The sequence below is a fragment of the Euprymna scolopes genome, chromosome 13 (assembly GCF_053919585.1).
Source record: "Euprymna scolopes isolate OS-2025 chromosome 13, ASM5391958v1, whole genome shotgun sequence".
Classification (NCBI taxonomy): Eukaryota; Metazoa; Mollusca; class Cephalopoda; order Sepiida; family Sepiolidae; genus Euprymna; species Euprymna scolopes.
Genome location: NC_136494.1, coordinates 133910905 through 133916904, shown reverse-complemented (window position 1 = coordinate 133916904; position 6000 = coordinate 133910905).

The following is a 6000-nucleotide window of genomic DNA, read 5'->3' as shown; positions in this document are numbered from 1 at the left end:
AGCATCGTCGTTCTAATTATTACGTCGAATATCTTTTCTCGCTCATTTTTCATTATCTACACTTCCAAATAAACATTACCTACTGCTACGTAATGATGTCTTCCATCCAAGGCTACAATACATTACAAAGATTGGATAATTTACCGTCTATTTTCGGAAAAGTCTCAAATCTTAGTAACTTTTGTTATTTTTTTCTTGTCCACAATGCGCATAATTTGTTTTATTACAACAACAAAAAACTATTCTTAATTGCTGCTTAAACAGAAATTCATCTAAGGAAATTACAGTTGGCATATACGTAACTATCCTGAAGTTAAAATAGGACTATAAGCATCGATTTCAAGGGGTATATTCATGTCTTTGTCCATCCCCTTCATTGTTTCTTTTAATGTACTTACGTTGCGCTCTGTTCTCATGAATGGTGAATAGTAAAAAGCAAAACACTATGTCTAATCTTATTAGTCGAAAAACCTTCTGAATTCATCACCGAAAGTACGAGAGTCGTTGTCATTCACAACAGCAGATATAACCCCTATAACAAAAAATTTCCCTAAACAAAGTAATTGATGCATTTCAACTATACAGACCTCCGTCTGTGTTGAGTATCCAATATTATTAAGAATATGTGTCGAAATACTGCGTTAGTATAGTCAATAGGACTCCTTTTCTATCGTTGACTTCGATGCAACTAAAAACGAATAAGAGTTGTGTTTTGATGTTTATGATTCAGTACAAAACTTCTACACCCCATTAACCAGTCACTTTCTCTCCACATCTAGTTTTGTCGACCACAAAAACTAACATTTTCGTACTCACTTAGTTTACACGAGTCTAAAGTAGATTTTCTTATTAGAATGAATAAAAATGACACCGTTCTAAACATCCATTGTTTATTTGTATATCTAACTCAAGATATAATCTGTATTTATCTCTGCTTTAATAATTTAAAAAAAGTCCATTGTACATATTTTATTACTGGGCTTAGATATATATTATTCTCATTGTTTCAGTGGAAGATAACCTAGAAAATCTGCATTATTGTGATGAGATCCAGCTAATTATTTAAGCTTGTAATTATCGACTGACAATAACAGGGCACAGCGTTCTAACATAGTAGCTGGTGTTGTTGGAACTGGTATGTTCTCTGCGAACCGATAATACTACGATACATGGGTTGTGAAAATGGGTAAGATGCTTCTAAGAAAAATACAGTCTTCCCCTTTTAATGTGTGTATAGTTTTGTTCCACATTCAAGAGTTAGACAAATTTCAAAATACCATAACTCGTTTAATAATAAACTTTATGAATCGAAATAAGAACCATTAGAATCGACACATTTTTGCCATCGAGAAATAAGTGTAATACTTTCATTAGCATAGAAATCAGGAGTTCTGGAAGCGATAAAGTCATTGAAGGCCGATTCGATATCACCTTGGCTTTTAAAGCATGTTTTCGCGCGAGAAGTTGTCGAGATGTTTGAAAAAGTAATAATCTGTTGGCGAGAGGTTCGATTAATATGGAGGATGAGGCAGAGTCTTGTTGACCAATTTGTTCAGCTTCTGCAGGGTTAGTTAGGCAACATGCGGGTGAGCGTTGTTATGGAGGAGAATTGGTCCCTCCATATTGGCCAATCTCGTGCACATACGTTAGAGCTTCTGGTGCATTTCATCAATTTATCCCAGTACTTCTTCGCCGTAACCATTTCACCCGGATTCAAGAAGCTGTGATGGATAAGGCCAGATGTAGACCACTAAACAATCATCATAAACTTTTTGGTGCTATTTCGGCTTCAGGAAGTTTTGTGGGGTTTCTTCGGCTCCCAACAATTGTGCTGAAAGTCGCCGTTTGTCGTAGAGGATCCACTTCTCATTACATGTCACAATCTGCTCACATGTCACAATCCGCTTGAGAAATGGGTCAGTTTTGTTGCGCCGAGGGAGCGTAGAGGGCATCCCAAAACGACGATGTTTTATTATCGTTCAATTCACGTGACACCCATTTAACAAACTCTTTGTCTTTCCCTATTTGCTTTAAATGGCGAACGACTGAGTGGTCGACGACGCGTTCAACAGTAACTTCCCGTGTGCTTTTTGAGGACCGGCTTCAATAAAGGCTTTGAAATGTTCATTATCAATCGCAGTCGGCCTGCCGCAACCGTCTTCATCCACAAGGTTCTCGTCATCATTGCGAAATTTCTTGAACAACCTTTGTGCCACACGTTCGCTAGTAGTTCTTGTGCCAAACCCATCACTGATAGCACGAGCTGTCTCGGAAGCTTTTCGGCCTAGTTTGAACTGGAATAAGAAAATGCGGAGTCAAATTTAGTGTATGCTGTTGAAAAGCCTCCTAAAAATTAATGAATAGGTTGAGAACAGTAAAGAAGAACATGATTCGATAAAGCACCAAACGACCTTCGAAATGATATATAACATGGCTATATATAGATATCGATGCATTAATTCAAAAACCATATATAAAAGTAACTTATAAGAGAAAACGGCATTGTTTTATCACTAATTTGATAATATACTATCCTTTTCGTGCCATTTTCCATCCTATTAAGTAATCCAGTTTACAAACCATAAAGATAAGCATCACACTTAAATAATCGGATCTCGAAATTTCAAAATGAATCCAAAGGATTTTGTACGAAACATTTTTCTGTTTTTTTATTATTATGCTAACAGGTTTCTCACCAGCAAACTACGTCCTTGCTCAATAGACTGCAGTGATGGAAGGCTTGTTGGTAAATACCTACGGAATATTTCATCATTTGTATATGGACATTTACTTTGGTTTAAGGTACTATTAGGTCTGAATGGCCGCGCTGTTAGTGTATAGGGATTTGAACATCGATAATTGTTTCCTGGATGAATGCGGACTAATTTGGAGCCAATTAAATTGATGCTACTATTTCAATAATTTAACCAGTTTTGCTTAATAAGCGTCCCTGGACTTTTAAGTTCAAGATGTTAAAGACTAGTGATGTCATATGCATTTATAAACTTTCTCTTAAAATTTGCAGTGTTCGGATATTTTCTTTAATGTGGATATATAATCATTTATGAATTTGTTCCCTTCCTGGTTACCCGTGTTGAATAAAACAATTACATGTGTTATATTACACGTCTGTTTAACGAGTCTCTACATCAACTCAGCTGACACCGTTGTACACTTATGTATATATATATATATATATATATATATATATATATATATATATATATATGCATGTATATCTACATCTACTCTCTCTCTCTCTTTCTCTCCCTCTCTCTAAGTGTATGTATCAATGACGCGTATCTATGTGTACCCGCTCGTTTTATGCAGTGTTCATGTTTATTTGCGGATGTGTGTGTGTTTTTTTGTTTTTTTGCTTTTACATTTTCACCCCAAACAAGGCACATTGCCACTTTGGTGTAGGTGGCTACTATCACGGGCAAAAACTACTAAAATACTATGTTGGGATTTGGGCAGCAAGATGTCGGTTCACGTTACACTTGAACTTCTGCATGTCAGTAGAGTTGGGGAAGCAGGAACCTGAAATAGACTTCCTGAGTCTAGCGGTTCTGGACAAGAAACTACTGGAGTAAAAAGATCTTTTACATCCAGGGATCTCTACTGTGTGGGGGTGGGATTTAGCTGCCTGTCGGGTTTGTCGAGGGTGTCTACGTCGTGGGGGCACAAGTGTTTGCAGTTCGCCAGAGCATTCACCATTAAAATACTTGTAGAACAGGCAGAGGGATGCGACATTTCGGGGATGGGACAGAGGCTTAAGCTTAGATGCATGTTCAGGGCCTATCAGATTGGCGACTCTCTTTTGAACCTTGTATAGGAGCGAGAGACTAGTAGCAGATGCACCAGCCCAAATGTGACAGCAATACTCCATACATGGGCGAATGGAGGCCTTATAGAGATACAGGATACGTTCGGATGTTAGTAGTTTACTAGAACGGTAGAGAGAGCCTACCTTCTTCGCAGCAGCCCTGGCAATGCTTTCAATGTAATTGTTCCAACTCATGTTTCCTGTGAACGTTAGGCCAAGCAGTTTGAAAGATGTACTCTCAGATAAAGAGTCACTGGCCATCGCTATTGTTGGCAGAGAAGGTTTCTTGTAATTATTGAAGGAAACCAGTTTAGTCTTGGTAGCATGTAATATGACCATCCATTTTTGTCCCCATACCACTACAGATTAGACGTCCTCCTCTAGTGTTTTTTTTCCATTTCTTTAGATATGCGTTAATTTATTTTCCTGTCATGCCTGTTATAGAGCGTGGTGTCATCAGCATATATACCCATCTCAGAGGCAATTTTGTCGGGGAGGTCATTAATGAATATTACGAATAATAGAGGTCTAAAGATAGACCCTTTTGGCACTCCCGTATTTATATCATATTGTTTAGATGTACGGCTGTCGAGGACAACCTGGATTTTTCTCTTACCTAAGAAGGATTTAATTATGTTAAGTCTTCTACCAATGATACCGTATGATCTAATTTTCCTGAGGAGACCCTCATGCCATACTCTGTCAAAAGCCTTAGATATATCTAGAGCTACCGCTCTGCTCTCCCCCGCTTTCTCCAGTGACTGGTATATACGTTCACGGATTAAAGTGAGGATGCCTGCTGTTGAACGGGTTTGTCTAAATCCATATTGTTTGTCAGTCAGAAGTTTAGCATCCGGTTAATTAAGCTAATTAAGGTCTCAAATCTTTTGGGCGAAAAGTGGGAGGAGGCTAATGGGGCGATAATTTGATGGGTCAGTTCTTTCGCCAGAATTCTTGAATACTGGTACCTCAGAAGCAGTTTTTCAACAGCCCGGAAAGCAAGATTCATTAAGGCATTTGTTGTAGAGTTTGGAGAGAACTGGAGCTATTTCGGCTGAGCACTTTTTTAACAGCAAAGCTGCGATGACATCGGGTCCACATGCTTTTGAAGTATCAAGGTTTTTATGATAGCATGCACCTGAGCAGGGGTGATTTTCAGATCGTCTGTCCGCAAAGGAAAGTAAGGTAAGGGTGGTTTGAAGGGTCCAGTGTGCAGTTTGAGGCAAACCGACTGGCAAGCATATTAGCCTTCTCGGTTGGTGAGCAAAAGACCTCGTGATTGTTGGTTAGTGGGGGAATTGTTGATTGCCTATTATTTACTACACTGTTGTAGACTTTCCAGAAGTCACGAGTTCCTAATTTTTGTGATTCGATGCGTTTTTTAGTGGTTTCAATAAACTTACTCTTAGCTATCGTTATTTCTTTCTTAACGTTACTTCTAGCTTCTATATACTTCTGTCTGTTTGAACTGGACCTATGTGGGTGAAATCTTCGGTATGCATGCTGCCTTTGAGCAATGGCAGCTGTGCAAGTAGAAGTAAACCATTGGGGAGAGTGGGGCTTACTATAGAATTTCCGCATGGGAACATGCGCTTCGATTGCAGTTTTGAACCATTCAGTAGTCTCATTTGCGCACTGTTAAGCAGGAAGAGAAAAAATATTTCCCCATGGGGCATCTCTGGTAAGATCTCTGAAGGCTTCCCAGTCAGCCTTCTAATAATATCTTGTTGTTTTGAGCACTGGCTCTTCAGTCTTAGCTCTAGAGTTTAGGGCGATTTCGACCATTATCACTGCATGATCAGTGTTCCCGACTTGCCTGTCAGCATTTGTTATATAATCATCGGGAACTGTGGTTAAAAACAGATCTAGAAGTGATGCATGTTGTGTTTGCTGGTCAGGGAAACGGGTTGGAAACGTAACCATTTGTGATAGGGAGTGGGATAAAGCGGAGCTATGTGTTGTGCTTCCCGCTGCATCATTGCAGAGAATCCAAGCCAGTTTTTGTGGTGGGCATGAAATCACCAAATACATGTACTTGTGCGCTAGTGTCGAAGGAGAGTGCTGTTTCTATGCTGCCAGAGACTTTGTTTATTACGGTGCAGTCCTGGGTCGAGGGAGAGTGGCAGAGAAAATAAAAGTAGCTAATCTTGTGTTGCATGTTTAGTCTAAAGCAC